Raw genomic sequence first — 16,685 nt, forward strand, 5'->3', positions numbered from 1 at the left:
TAATTATTAAGGAAAGATTATTATTAATTAAACAATTTAACTAAAGGGGAAAAGAGAAAGGGGAAAAGGGAGGGGAAAAGGGAAAACAAAACAAAACAAGTAAAGGCTGTGTGGAAGTGCAGAGGAAAGAAATTGCACTCTACTTCCCGCAAATGAGTGATGCTTAACCACGTCCTTGAAGCAGGGCCTCAACGCACCTAGCCGGTGTTTGGGAGGACAGACGTTTTCGCTACGAGAGCCCACCCCTCCCCTCTTCTTCCTTTTTCCACCTTTTCTTGCTGAGTGTGACATCATATGGTATGGAATATCCCTTTGGTTGGTTTAGGTCAGCTGCCCTGATGATGTTTCTTTTCTCACATTTTTGCCCACCCCCTAGGAGGGTTAGAGAGAGTCCTGATGCTGTGCCAGCACTGCTCAGCAGCAGACACAACACTGGTGTGATACCACTGCTGTTCTAGCTACAAGTGCAGAGCACTGTATGGGCTGCTGCAGGGAAAGTTAACATCCCAGCCAGAGCCAGTACACAGGGCTGAAGACAGGTCCACCCAGAGCATAGCTCAGAAAGGGACTAAGATACCTGCGCAAAGAGGGTAGGTGAGAGTCCCAGGTGAAGTTGGTCAGGGCAAGTAAGGCCACATAGTGGTCTCAGGTTCCTGATATAGGCAGGTGATTAATGTATATATAGTTAATTATAGATTTATCTATTTTTATTTCATATCGATATGACTCCTCAGAGAACCAAGATGTCTCTTACTTGGTAGGTAAATTTTATATTCCAAACTAGAGGATAACCTTTTATTTAACATACAACTTTAAATGCATATGTTTGGGAATTGAAAGTTAAGGAGTTTCAGGTGTATGTGTTCTTGTACACCTTCTTGAAGCCATGTAAGAAAAAGTTTCATTTGAAATCTAGTGATTTTAGATTCAGTAATGGGCATTCACAGCTGGGGATTTGGCTGCCTGATGTTTCCTCTAATATTGTTTTAGGAGCTTACAACCTTAATTGAGGTTACCCCTTCTGTGAGTGCGTTGGCATGGAAAATGAAGCATGATTGTTTATATTAAATTTGTAGTAGCAGCTGTTTTCAGAATATATTTGTTGGACTAAAAAATGCTAAATATCTTGATACATATAAACCTGGGATAAGGAATATTTTAAATTTCAGAAAGCAGTAAGAAATTCCAAAATAATGTTAACAAGATATGGTCTGTATCCCACATTCTCTGTAATCCCAAACAAGCTGGTTATTAACAAGAAGGCTTATTGCTATAATGGTTACTTTCAGGAGTATAATGTAGCTTAACAAATAGATTTGTATCAGTGACATGTGCTAATGGTTGTGTTATTGCCTGAAAATGTGACACTCCTATTAACACATCTTGGTTTAGGTTCCCTAATGAGAATTCAAGTTGATTTTAAAAGACAGTGATAAGAAAGTTATTACATATTAAACAGTTGCCACTTGTTTATTTAGCACATTTACTGAAGATTTATAGCAACAAGGGCTGTTCTCATCTGCTCAAAATTTATCTACTGAATCTTCCAGGGGTGTTTGTTAGCACAGACACGTTTAAACCATATTAACTTTTGGACATGGAATAACCAGATCAGATTAATATAATCAAAAGTCTTTAATCAGTCAGGTTTAAGAAAAGCTTTATAGTCATTGTATCACTCACTGTACTGCTCTGGGTTAGATTTTACTAACAGGCAAACAAGAGCTAAAGAGAATTGTATTTTTAAAGGTGTGCCCAGTGCCTATAATATAAAGCATGATCCATTATGTTAAAGTGTTGGTTCTACTAGCTAGTGTCATACTGTGCTGCATGAATGCATTGTCCTAGTCTGTTTAGGGTGTGCTGGTAAATCATTCTTTTTGCTAAAAGTTTTTGAGCACAAGAGATAGATCTGATTTTCCTTTTACTCCAGTTTTGTATTAATAATCTCTAACACTCTATTTTGGGAGATATTTTCAATTTTTCATTGATAAAATAAATCAAAGATTTGAATACTGATGTTATGAGTTGTTTTATAGGGTATTGCAAACTGGACTTCATAACATATGTTAGTTCTTTCTCAAAAGTTCTAGCTTTCCCCTATCTAAAGTGAATTCTTCATCACACAAGGTATCACAGAGGTATAATTTATGAGTTAAAGCAGCAGAATCTCTTGTATTCTGAAAAAAAAAAAAAAAAATTATCTGCAGTCTGTTGTTATTCAAAATTGCACCAGACTGCTGATGTCCTTTGCTGCAACCACAACAAAATGACTTCTATTTTGTATAAGCCAAGGAGTGCCTACCAGGAGGCACTCTGAGATATCGTCTTGATACTGGATTTGGAATTCCTATTTCTCTTCACACTTTTCTCAACTTGACTGGACAGACTGTAAGTTCTCTGATGCTCAGTGTTAGTGCTCTTGTTATCTACAAATTCTGTAAGATGATGAGGAACATTCAGTCCTTTAAGACAGGATACTTCCACATCTCCCTCTGATTCTCATTTCAGTGGTTTAATTTCTTCATGTATTCTTGTCAAAGAGGGATCAGAAGAAGGAAAAGCAGTGATAGTGATATCCTTTAACATGTAGCAGAGGATTACTACAACACAATGTCCAGGCAGATGAGAAAAGTATTTCTTAAGTCTAGAGCCCTGAAGTCTGTAATTGGTACAACCCTAAAGAAAGCTGCAAATCTGTATGGTTGGAAACAATAAAAATGCATTCATTTATTCAGATTGAATAAACTAATAGTATATTAGAGAAGATTGTGCATTTTAGCTGTCTGTATTTAAAAATCTGACCTGTTCATTTTGAAACCTAATGCATTTCCCTTTGTATTCTACAGTCAACAAGTATAAAAACTTGATTTCACTTTACAAATGTTTTCATAAACACGAACTCATTCCTGAGTATGTTCTGGCAAAACCATAGTCCTGGCTTTGAACTTAGCATGCCATGTATTTCTGTACACAGAATGAACTGATCACATAGGAACAAACACAGTATCTCATATAAACACAGGTGGGATTTGTGTGAAAGCTACTGAATACATTGGGACCATATCTAATGTTCAGGAGAACAGATTTATTTATTTATTTATTTATTTTTTAGAGAATGACAAAGCTCATGAGCCTCTCTTTAAGCATCTGAAGCTTTTGGTTAGCAGTGTTGTGGAGGCTGTGTATACAGGTACCAAAATGCCAGCACGATGAATAACAGAAATTATCTTCAGCATCAACAGCTGAGTAATATAGGATGGTAGGACAACTGCTTAATAATCCTATCAGAGAGGAAGGAAATAAGATTGTGGGCACAAAGCTTCATCTGCTTGTTGTTACGCAAGGTAGAGTGATGTGTAGTGCCAAGCTCTGAAATAATGTTGGTAGCTGGCTGTCACATCCTTCCACCAGCCCCATCCAGCAAATTTGCTTATTTTTCATGTGCACATTCACAAATACTCTTCCCTTCTAGAGTGACCGACCAACTGTGTAACATTATTTTCTTCCACTCACTAATAATGAGTCAAAGGCACATTTTAGCCTCCAGAAAGAACATGAGAAAACAAGCTTCCTAATGACGGGAGATGGATCTACATTTATTTCTATTATATCATTAGAATTAATTATAATCCATGCCAGAGACCTAGGAGATGTGTATCTCAAGCTGTCAGTTATCTTTATAGCTGGCCTTACTTCTCATGAAGAAAATCCTAAAACCTCTTGTTTCCCAGACTTTGAGAGAGAGCAACAAAGGATCTCTTAATAACAGACCTATTTCTCTTACGTCTCCCTATGTATTCTCTGCTGGCACCACCTGAAGCCAAAATACAGGGGAAGGCATATCTCTGATCTTGTGCTGTAACTCACCCATGCTACATACTCTCTGCAGCACAGCCAGCACCTGTCCCATTATTGCTGGAGCATAATCGGGTTAACCCCAAAGAAAGAACATGCTTTATAGCATGCGTAGTGCCAACAAAACATAAAGAGCTGTAGAGGTGAAAGCCACCGACTGACTGTGGTCGAGTCTCTTGCTTGTGTCTGCAGATTTCACACCATGGGAGTGCAGCATCAAGCTGTGCTACATGCATGACCTTCATTTCTGCGGAATATAAGGGATTAAAGGACAATCATCAACACTTTGTCCTGTGTTTTACCTTGTCAAGGTAGCTTGTAGAAGGGGATTTATCTGCATCTCTGCACTGGTGTGGATTAATTGGGAGCTGTGCTGAATTTTCCCTGTAGTGTGTGTTGTTATCTCAAAGTGATCATAATAACAAAAATGTATGGTAGAAATGCTAAATGTTACCGAAGGCAGATATTCCACTTTGTGGAATAATGTGCTTGCTGGTGCACTGGCTCTGGGTTGCTCTGGCACATGATCCAGCCTGCACCAGGAAAAGCCAGTGCCAAGAAACTTTCTGCCTCTTTGGAGAAAACTTCCCTATGGGTAGCTGTAACACTGACAATACCGCTCAACCTCGCAGTTAAATACAAGGTTAGCTGGGTATATTTTGCTGCATCCTAATTTCACATAATAGATGAAAAACATTTCTGACTTATGGTACCCATCATACTGTAAAGAAATATTTGTGGTGCTTTGCCCTTTGTTCAACTAGAATGACCTTCATTTGGACATTATAGTCATAGTGGGAGAAGGAACTGGAGATGATGTGGCCTTTAGGAAATGCTTTAAAAATGTTTGTCTAGGTGCTATATGAAGTATCCTGTCATTTCTTTAAGGTTCAACATGTCCCTGTCACTTTTACGTATATCCTCTTGTCTTTCACTTCCAACTTCACTTTATACTTCACTTTCACTTCCATATTCTAAGTAAGTTTTGTCTCAGCAAAATAAAGAATAAGCAAAGATAAAAATTCCCAAAGTTATTAAAATTAAATCAAGATGTACAAAACAGTAATGCGATCTTACAGACATTTAAATTTCACTTTTTTTTTTTTGTATAGGTCTTTATTCATATGAACAGGATTGATACAGATTGACTATTTTTAATTGTTTTCTTATAACTATAAAAAAACATTTGTGTAGATTTCTCAGACTTTTGGTACTTAACGGACTTTGTATTCATTGTTTCATGTGATGCATTCAGGCCTGTCTTATCTGCTGCCCAAATCAGTCTTTTCCTTGATGACGTGTCTCTTTCTTTTAATATGATTGCCATTTAAAAATAAATAAATAAGTAAAAAAAATCTGTGCTTTCTGATATTAGTGTGTGTTTAAATTGAAGCTGTTTTGTTTATTTGTTTGTTTAGTTTTGTTTGTTTGTTTTTCCTTCTCTATTACATAGGAAATTGAGTTAGTTATCTGTGTAGATGTGTGGTGGCTATTGGTACACTTTTGTATTTTATATGGTTACCTACTCATCTTCAGATAGCTTTATGCATTTATAAATTGGAGGGAGGGGGCTCATCTCTCTTATCACTGCTGCCCTTTGCTCTTTGCTGTGCAGTCTTGTCTCATGACTTACACATGAGCTACTCATTCACCTACACACTCACAGATCAGAACAAAAATTCCAAAATGTCAAAATGTCACTGGAGGAAGAGCAGGAAAACCTGTCAGGTACTGTCTAAGACACTGATGACAACTATGACTTACAGCCTCTGGTGTTCTGACACAATGGTATAAAATAAAGATACTGTAGATGATGGACATGGAGCCTTATGTTGCTGTAAATTCAGTAGTTTTTTTTGTTTTTTTTTTTTTTAAACCTTACGTGAGGATGATTGGGCATAATGGCTATAAAAACACTGACAGAGAAAAGAGAATGTTTTCAATTTGCTTTTCATTCACTGTATGCAGATGAATAATGCACGGACCAACGGATCACCACTTTGACTTCCTCTGCGTGGTTTTTTCTGACACAGACTTATGGTGTGCAAAATCAACATTGGCTAACACTATTTTCTAGCGTAGTCATAAGCATATATTTGTCATTGTCTCCCACTGAAGAATTCAGCTCAACACTCTTTCCAAGTTACACTTTCAGTAGGGAAAAATTATTACTGGCAAATTCTAATACACTACTCTGTGAAACCTTATTTGTTGCATAACTTTATGGCCAAACATGAAAAAGAAGTTGCTTTTTGCAGTCTGTCTTTTCTTTAACTTTCTGTGACAGGGACATTGTTCTATCTTATTCTGGTCTATAGGGAACATGTTTATCGTTCGGTTTCTTTGCATGATATTCCCTTTCCAATTATTACAAGCAAATGTAATAGCTAGTTTTTCAGGTCACCTTGTCTCTTGAGCATGGTTCTTATAGTTTAGGAATTGGGAAAGCAGTTAGAGAGACAAACAAACTGATGTGGTTTTTTTATTACTGCATAATATGTTTTCTTGAAGCATCAAGGACTTTGTTTCCAAGATAGACATAAGCATATTTTTGCTATCGTCTGCCATTGATTTTCCCAGCAAAGCACTGGTTACTTAGTTCCTCACTGTCTTCAAAATACATGTGGAGTTCATCTGTCCTAATGTCAGGATCAAGATTCAGCTGTCTGTACACAAGTTTTTAGTAGTTTTTAGTAGTTTTTAGTTTACCCTGAAATATCTGAGACATCTTCTTGGGCTCACAGATATAAGAAAGGAGATTTGTATTCCACTGGAACACTATCTGAAAGCCAAGTTCACGTAGTTCACGTAGAGATATATGAACTGTGATATCTGAATATGGAGCTGAATCCCACCCTGAAAGCTAGATGAGGTCAATCCTACCTTTTGAAGCAATTTAATGGGAGCTTTTAGCCAATTATGTCTCATAACTGCACCATAATACTAGAGAGAGTTTGTAAGACAAAGCAGATCTTTTCATTCTGGTGTAGGGGTTCCATTTCTCGTGCAATGTTTGATATCATTTAATATTATTTTCATGGTTAGGACTTCTGCACACTAGTTATACACTGGAAAAAAAAAAAAAAACAAGCATTAAGCACAGACTTTCAGATAAAGAACAAGGTAAATGGTGGTGTGAACATCATCACAATTGATAAATCATTTTTCCTAGGTCTAATTGCCTATATGGTCTGTTGATTTGCAAGAGTGTTTGTAGCAGCACCATCTAGGGGCTACAGCTAATAACAGTGCTAACATGCAGGGAAATTTCCAAAACCATTTTTCTGTCTCACTGCCACAGCTACATAGTTGAATAATATTCGTATGGAATTTTAATATTCTTTGGTCAGTGAGCTTCACTGACTCATTTTATTTTTTTTTTTTCTTTTTATTTTTTTTTCTGAGAGACAAGAGAAAGAAGAAAGGTTTTGACTTGATTTTTAAATGAAAAATCTTGGTGAAAAGCTGGCTTCTCTGAAAACAACAGGAAAGCTTCCATTGATGTCTATGAGCTAAGATTTTACTTGATTACTTTTCCTATTTAAATACATCCCTTCTTTAATGAAATACATTTACATCTATAAAATCTGAAACAGGCAATTCTAAGGCTTAATCTTTCCCTAGCATCTTTAAACTTGAGTTGAAGATTTGAAAGCAAATCAGAAATAATAACCAGACATTTATTCTTCCTGCACAAGAGATTGCAGAAATACATCTCTCTGTTTTGTCTGTTTCCCTTCCTTTTTAAATACATAAAACTTTTCATTCATTAGTAGCTACTGCCAAGAAGCCCAAAAAACTCCACAAATCCTGGATTTATCTCTGTAGTCTCTAATAAGAAACAATATATATATATATATATATATTTGAGTTCTGACCTTCTACTTAAATTTCCAATGAAAGTACAAGTAACTTTAACCATATCAGTAGAATTAAAGTGATAGAATTTTTAGAGTCGGAAAAAATTGTAAGCAGGTATTAGAGTGCAGCTTCAACAATCATCCACGACAATCATTGCTAGTTTTGTTTTTCCCTCCCACCTATTCTATTTTGAAGGTCTTAGGTACAGGAATACTCATGATAAAGTGCTTATTGCCAATTATTAAACCTTTAATGTATTTTTGGAATAAATTACAAATTTATATATAAAGCTAAGATACTGAAAAAAGCCAGGTCACTGGGAAGCTTTGCTTTAACATTATTGTTAGTTTCAACTGGGAAAAAAAATAACATTGGGAGTACTAGTCTACCACACTTTTTTTTTGTTTGTTTAAGCATGAACTGAGGAATAGAAATGATAGCACATCAGGGAGGAGGAAGAAAGGAAAAGTGAAGCAGGGGATTGAGGGGCCCATTGAGATGCTCAAGATTGCTATTTAGCAGGTGTGCTCCCAGATTTCATCCTGGACTGCCAGAAGCTCAGTCCTGGACATCATGCACTGATAGCTGCCAAAGCATCATCACTCCATGTTTGATATAGTGGCTGAGAGACTTCTTTGGCATGGGAATTGGCTGAGGAATACCCTGCTCTGCAGTTTGTATGAGGAGTAAATTACTGTCATGATACTTTCTCTGAAAATATCTGCTTAGATAGGAATCCTATTGCAAACATTTCATACTCTTGCTCATCACAGTGAGGTTCTTTAAGTGCATCCAATGAAGGAAGGAAGGAAGAAAGGAAGGAAGGAAGGGATTCTGATTATGAGCTTCCTAAGTGATTTTATTTTTGTTGAAACCAGGCACTGCTTTAGAGCAGGTGGAACATTTATTGTGTTATAAATTGTTGTGCTGTTAAATTCATACTGGTTCTTTTGGGAAACTAAACATACTACTCAACTAGTAGGCAGCTAGATTGCAAAGAAGGGGTCTGGCTTCTGTAGGCTCCATGTGCAGACTCTGTGGGGAGACTGACACTTGTAGGGTGGGATTTAGAACACCTCTAAAGTGACATGGTCTGAACAAATGCATGTGCGCCTTTGGAAAAAAAAAAAAAAACACATCTGCAAATGCTTGAGCATATCACGCTGTCACAAAGTTTCGCATTACAAAGATCCATTCTTACCAGATCTGGCTTTCTACCACTCCCCATTGCAGTGGTTTACCTGTAGTGTTGTGAGTCCCAAACTCACAACACTCACAATATGAGTGTCCATATTGTGGGAAATAGCTGGAGGGGGGGGGGGGGGGGGGACTCTAACTAATTACTACAGTCCTTGAATTTCCTCCCACTGTGCTTGCAGCAGGGATGGTCCTCGCCCTTTGCACCCTGGGGAGATAGAGACACACTCAAAGCCTATTTCATCCTGCATATAAAGGGATAAAGCAAGTAAACAACTTTTATTCTGTGACAAATTATAGGGCCTGAGGCTTCTTTGGACTCAATGTGTTGTCATTCCATTTGTAAGGATTTTGCCTTGGTTGCTCTTAATTTTTGTTCATCATAAATACCATGGTGACTCTTTTCAATGCAAATACACTTCTGTTGTGTTTGATATTTTCGTTGCCTGAAAACTGCATAGCTGAATTTGAATATAAGCATTAGTATGTCACCAAGCAGATTGTTATTTTCCTTTATTTATTGCTTAGCCAAATGTACTTTGTTCTCATGCATTTCACTGTGCATGTCTATACCTACCTACAAGTTATTAGAAAAATCACCTGATAACTTCCCCATTACTAATTGGTCAACATACTTGTGGGAATTTTTATTTATTTATTTATTTATTATTTTCTCAGGGAAATTGAGGAAGCTTTGAATTATTTTTTTTCCTCCAGCATTATACTAATACATCGTTGTCTGTGGAAACACTCCCGTCAGGGCAAGAAACAATAGCATGAATACATTTCCTATAGTAAATGAGTGTTTATAGAAACATCTTTACAATACTTGCTTATTTCTTCTAGAAGTATTATCATTTATGTATAATGAAAATTATTAATAGAAAACATGAAGAAAAATACAGCCACAGAAAACACAGCTTTTTTGTGGTTTCTTAAAAGCGTTAGCTTTACTTTCCTATCTGCTTCCTGATTATTATTATTATTATATTAAAGATGATAAAAGAGAAGGAGAAAGAATAGTTGTTTAACTGGACTAATGCTTTTACTGAACACATTTCCTTGTAAAATTAGAATCAACATAGAAGTGAAGGTATTTATAACATTACAATGAACTTAAATGTTTTGCATTCTGCACAGTGTACTTAGACTAAATTTCACTGTCTAGATTCAGCTCAGACCATATCCCGATCATGTTACAGACAATATTTTCCTGACCACTTTAATGAAAACTGAATTTGGCTCTCTGCACAGATTCCACTATTTGCATCTGTTTTAATGTAAGAGTTTACCTTTGCACACCCACCTAGTTAACATTTTGTTCCAGAAATTTCTGTTTTTGAATAGAAGATGTTTGTTGTCAATGTTGTGGGAAGGTCTGCAGTCTGTTATAGACCCACTAAGGGGCTCTATGCCATAGGCTTGACAGTCATTGCCTTTTATTATCACCTGCCTTTCCATGTTTACGTGATCTAATTCACATGCTAGTATTGTAAGACTTTTCAAAAAGTAGAGAGCTGTAAAATGATGCCAAGCTTACTGAATTGGTGTGGAGGTTTATGCCTGACCCACCTACTAGGAAAAAAAAATATCAAATCCACTTGTCCATTTGAAAAAAAACATAAATAAATAAATAAGAAGAATCTTACTGTCCTCAACAACAGCTTTAAAACATGATAAATTCAGAATAAGTACTCAGGTGTGCACGATTAGATACATATTTACGTACTTTGATGAACTGGGATCAAATAGAAAGGGAAGAAAAGAAAGGATTTTCCTTTCTAAAATAGTTAAAATCAAAGGTATATAATGCAGATAAGCCAACATCAAATTTCAGTGGCAGATTAAAAAGACTTCAGAAAATGAAATTGGGTACGTCTTGTTAAAAACCGGGATACAACTTGCCTTGGCGATAATGGGGAATACCATGGGGAAATGGGGAAACAAAACTTGTGAGGGAAGAGTGACGATATAACTCAGTCATAAATAGGGATATAAGCAATGCTTGAATAATTTATGTGTTCTGCGTGAAAAAGATTTTCCATCTTAGCTGTATAAATTCTCTTTGATCTGCTTTGCTACACATTCACATAGCACAGCTGAAGGTCATTTAAGAGTTATAGGGCAGAACCTTTCCGTTGTGTTAATCACTTACAACTCTAATTTCATACTACATCAGTCTTTTTTACTTTGGTTTACAGAACCCACTACCATCTCTCTGTAAAGATCTTATAGTCCCAAAAGCTTGCTCACTGTGCACTCAAAACAAGGAACATCTATGAGATCCTCGATAGAGAAGGAAAGCAGAAACAGCAATGTAAAACAAATTTCTGGGCAAGCTGGAAAGTGCTTTAGTTTCTGGTGCCTTTCAGGATACCCTAAGGCATCTCTGAGAATTGCTTAGCTGTAGTAATTCTGACCCTAAAGGCATACGGAAATTAGAAGATTACCCATCATTTTAGCAGTAGAATGGGGAACAGGCTTCTTGTCAGAGTAGTAAAGGTACAAAAAAACCCTGGCTAGCAACCATAAGCATCTGTTTCTGAGATGGAGCTGTGTCAAGTTATGAAGGCTTATAATTACATGAGCAGAAATGTCCCATTCAGTCCTGTCTTCCTTCGTGTAATACTTCAGCCATGTGACTTGTACCTGCAGCCAAAAAAAAGCAAGGTGAAAGACACTACAATCTGGGCTTACATCCCAGATTCTTCCTGAAGTCCATTTTCAATTAACTGTAATGGTCTATATTCTCATAATAAAAATCAAATTTTCACTGCAATTTTGCGATTTTAGTCCTTGGATGTTGGTGACTTCCCCCCCCCCCCCCCCCCCATTATTTCATTGTCTCCATGAATGAATGACAGTCAGAGAGGTTATTCCATAAGGCAAAATTTTAACAAAATATTTGGATAGGAAGGTAAACAGGGATCAATGTACTATATGGTGTGGTAGATAATGTTTTAAAAAATTAGACAATAGATTAGATTTATTCAATGTTCAGTGTTTCAGCATCCAAAATTTGTTCTTTTGTATCTTTACAAGAGGTCTCATTGCAACCTCCCAGCTCTGTGCTTGTTTAATCTTCTATTACTCTTTGGAATTAATTCAAGTGTATAGCATCTCCCATTTAACTAATATAAGCATATATCAATTAGGTGTTGTCAATAATAAGATGTATATCACTACTTCTAGTCATATATCATTGCGTCTGAAGGAAATAAAGGATTTATTATTAGATCACTACTTTTTCAGACAGAATAAAATACTTCCCAGTGCGTTACTAACCTGCTTTAAGTATTATCAAATAAGCATTTTTCCTTTTGGATCATTCCATGTTCTTTTTTTTTTTTTTTTCCATATTCAACATTTTTCACTCTTATATATATATTTTAAACATTCCTAATATTTTCTTCCTGATACGCCATAACATGCTGACCCCTTCATAACCTAATAGATTCTCAAGTCCTTCTATAATTTTCTTTTTAATTCAGCAAAACGCAGAAATGCAAGCTAAAATCCATCCTTAAACTGCAAAGCAACTTTAAAACTGCTTTTAACTGCACCAATATTTGAAAGCGCACCAATGTTTAATGCTATGAGGAAGAAACATTAGAGGAAAAAAATATACTTTTGATAAAACAATATGTCAATGGGACATTTAACAAATAAATATTATTAGCCTTTCATATTTTTAGATTCTCCTCTCTCAGCTTTTTACAGAGCATTAATTTCTGCTAGGCTATATGATACCATGGAAATCATTGTAATATTTCAGGAAGGCTGTACTAGACTTTTCTGAGTAGATGTTAATTATTCTTTTTATTAGAGTTTGGATTTAGAAATAAAAACCCATAGTGATTTACACTTCTTTGTAATTAGATGTAATGACTTGAATTTCTTTTATATTGTACTGTGGCTTTGCTTTGAAGGAAGAACAATATTTTATACCTAGTGATTTCCAATATTTATAAGTTTTCCTACATTTCCTTGTGAATCTCTCTACTGAAATTTCCCATCACACACACTCTGCTGCCTTCACTGTACTGCCCAACACTATGTAGGTCAAGTAATTTTGCATGAGTTTCTTACTTTCCTTCCATCTCTCTCACTGCAGTTATCTGACAGATCATTTCAAAGTGACCTTGTGAAAGCAAACACATAAAGCAAGGCTGATATATTGCATATATTTAATTATATTATTCAATTTTAGTACAAAATAGGTGATGCGTCTGAGGAAGGTAGAGCACAAACCCAAAGAAGCCAAGGAATTTATGTCAGCAAATCTGACTTTCCAGAGGAGTGAGGTTTCACATCACAAATAGCTATCCCGCCACAAACTCCCAAACCTGTTTTTTGAATACTTTTGCATGTTTATTTCCTTGGGCTCAGGTGGCATTTCTCTGGGTCATCACTAAAAGGTGAGATTGCATAAAGAGAATGGACTACATTTTTATATATGTTGTAAACATATTAATATGCAGCTCAAGAGTAAATTTGGATTTTAACAGCTGTCTGCTATGTGCTTGTTGCAAATAATTCCTTCATGTTGACAGCAGGAATATTCTGGTTTTGAGGACAATCATCCTCCTTCTCCTGGGGCAATGACTAATTAAATGTGTCTCTTTGATCATTCCTCATCCAAGTATTTTCCAGTACTGAAAGATATCTGCACATGGTGTCACCCTGTGCCACCTTTAGCACAGTCACAGTAACCTAAAGAATGAAAATGTGACCCAGAATCCAGTTTATTATCTAGAAGTGTCTCTGAGATTTGATATCAATGCTCTGGTTTTGAAATTTTCACACTTAAAAAATTTAAGATTCAGGACTTAGTTATTATCACTTAAGAAGCTGTGAAACAATGGTCAAATTCACATCTGGATTTAGGTTGACCGGTTGGTCCAGAAGGTTTGAAGTAATAAATGAAATAACTGCTTTGTTTTATGTTTATTTTGCCTATCAGCTGATTTATCAAAATAACATCAACTAGTGAAATGTAATGGCTACAGCCCCAGTTTCAATATAATTTTGTCTTTGCTTCTGTTTATGATATTATTTTTGTAGACTTTTTTTTTTTTCATGCAGTGGCGAATTATTGAAATATATAATGACCCTGCAAGATATTTTCCCTACTGAGTTTATAACCTTTGGTCCTGTATTCCATACTTTCTAGTAGGAAATAGAAATGGAAGGAATAGAAGATTCATAGGAATAGAAATCAAAGCATTGAGCAATAAAACTAGAACTCCATGGCTGAACAGAGAGCAGAGTTATTGGGAAATTATGGGACAGCTGAGACAGAAGCAAAGCTGAACACTGCAAAGGACATTTACACAGATAAATAATATATAATATTTCAAAACTAACATATCCAATCTCAGGTGAAATACAGATGTTTTTAGCCTATAAAGAGAGAAAAACAAACAAACAAACAAACAAAATTTATTCAGATGTTATAATAGAATTTCAAAATAATAAAATGTTGTCTTATATTTTACTTACAAAATTTCCAAAGTGAATGATGATTGGGAGTTAGTCACAGATTGAGAGCATCATGTCTGGAGAGCCTATCATGGCAAGTGATGGACTAAATCAGTAAATACAATCCAATATGCCAAGCAAAACAAGAAGGTTTAATGAATACAAGGACAGGCTAAGGGAGATAGTTTAGTTTATTCAGCTCTGAGAAGAGAATGAGGAGGAGGAATATAGGTTATAGGCTCAGCTACTTAGTGGAGGACTATCGAGACAACAGAGCCAGGATCTATTTGGAGGTGTATAGTAAAGTACAAGGGGCCATCAAAACAAGCTGCAAAGAGGAGAATTCTGGTTAGACATAAGAAAAAAACATTACAGTAACTGAGCAGAGACCCAGCCCAAAGAAGTTTCACAGTCTTCAGCCTTGCTGATTTTCAAAACTCAACTGGATGAGGCCCCAGGCAAAGTGATTTAACATGTAAGCCATCACATCTTGAGTGGGAAGTTGGACTTGGCAGTCTCCAGAGGTCCCTTCTAATCTGTTTTCTTTACACATGAGAAGGTGTGTGCTAACAACATAACTACATACACGGTTCTTTGCCAATGCCACGTTTGAGCCCCAGCACTACTTAGTTTCCTTTTACAGACACAGCTTATGATTCTGCCAACCTATGACAATCACCAGTAATACACATAATTTAAGCTGAGATACAGCTTTTCAAAAGACATTCATATATATTCCTAAGCAAATAAAAAATAAATAAAACAAAAAAGCAATAATGTGCATGGTGTAAAAAATATATTTAGCCTGCGTCTTTGATAAAATGCATCTATCCAGCCCACACCTCCCATGTACAAGGATGAAGTGACTTCAGGTTGATAGCACCCTCACCCGTTGTAAGAATATTTATGATTGCCAAAACCTCATTATGATTTAAACTTCTCAGAATAGATTAAAATTAAAGCTCCATTGGAAGTGTTGAGAGTTCTTTTTACTCAGATTTACACAACACATGGGATCGTTAAATTGCTTTGCTTTGTTATAATCAGTTTCTATTCTTTAGTACACTTCTTACTAAGCTACCTTGCTCACAGATTAATACAGGGTGATGTTGTTGAGCATTTGCCCATAATCTACAAGCATAATCTAAAAACAGAAATCATTTCAATCAGAAGAGAAGTAATTTTGATTCTCTGAAAGCTTCTAAATCATCTATAACTGAAATTTCTTCTTTCAGGATCATTGCTTTTCCCTATTACATGCACTGAAATTAATGTTTGCTGAAAGCAAATAAGAGTAAAATTAAATATTTTCTGATACAAATGATAATTGGGCACTTGTCTGATAAGATGGTTTTATTTAAACAAAATGTACTCACGTAACACTGCATTTCCAATTCTACAATCCTGTAATCTTCAGGCTGCTTCTCTTTTCCAAGTCATCATAATTAAAGGCAGGTGTTCAATTTAGCCACCAGAAGGGATGAGTTAATGGTGTAATTATTAGTTGTAAAAGATTTTTAATTACAATTATAAAGTATTTAGGTGTGTAAAATGCAGGTAGATGCTCATCAGATTTTGTTTTTAAGTACATAAGCACCTATCTCCAATAAAATAAGAAGGAATTCAGCTCCTAAGTAACAAATATGTATTCCTAATAGATGTTTAACATCTTCCTTGGTTACTAATGCAATGGAAAGCATTATAATGTTCTGTAGCATTTTATTCTTTTTTTTTTCCAAACAGAAAACAAAAATAATTATCAAATAATCTGATTTTACCTTGTTATTAAAAATGTTATCCATTTAGTAGACAAAAGATTTTTTAAAATTATTTTTTCCTCAGCATACACCTTCTCAGCCACAGGCTGTTTTTCTGCCTTTAGCTTACACTATCATGTTTTACTCCTCATGGATAATTGCCTACTACTTTGTTTATCAAGTTTTATGAATTGATCCCAAATCTGTGTGCAGCATATTATTGACTTTTTTTTTGCTTCAGCACAGCCATGACTGGAACAAAGCCATTAGACTGGATGAACCTTTGATCTGGCCTGTTGTCATGCACTTCTCATGTGCTTAAATACTGTAAAAATTCTTACAAAATCCTACCTTGCATTTTTTGTTTGTTTTTCCTCAATGTTGTTTTCCAACAGTTTCACCCACAGATTTCTTCACTTTGGTGAAATAAACTCATACTCCAAGCTTCATGGGATATGTTTTAGAAAATTTTGTTATACCTGTATAGCTATAAAGGTTTTAAAAACACTAGTTAAATGCTGAATATGCCTG

At 35.7% G+C, this 16,685-nt stretch overlaps 1 protein-coding gene and 1 long non-coding RNA gene across 8 annotated transcripts in view; one reads left to right on the forward strand and one right to left on the reverse strand.

The window, feature by feature from the left end:
- Positions 1–16,685, forward strand: part of TENM4 (teneurin transmembrane protein 4) — a 1,267,116-nt gene that overhangs the window by 183,748 nt on the left and 1,066,683 nt on the right. The window lies entirely within an intron of this gene.
- LOC310892463 overlaps positions 4,667–16,685 on the reverse strand; it is a 64,398-nt gene continuing 52,379 nt past the window's right edge. For 3 of the 5 annotated variants that reach the window (XR_014578159.1, XR_014578160.1, XR_014578161.1), the window contains 3 exons: positions 16,506–16,641; positions 14,419–14,483; positions 9,134–11,565 (listed from right to left, as the gene is read on the reverse strand). This is a non-coding gene — a long non-coding RNA (uncharacterized lncRNA). The other 2 variants (XR_014578158.1, XR_014578162.1) reach the window with 2 other exon arrangements.

The sequence above is a fragment of the Anser anser genome (assembly GCF_964211835.1).
Source record: "Anser anser genome assembly, chromosome: 1".
Classification (NCBI taxonomy): domain Eukaryota; kingdom Metazoa; phylum Chordata; class Aves; order Anseriformes; family Anatidae; genus Anser; species Anser anser.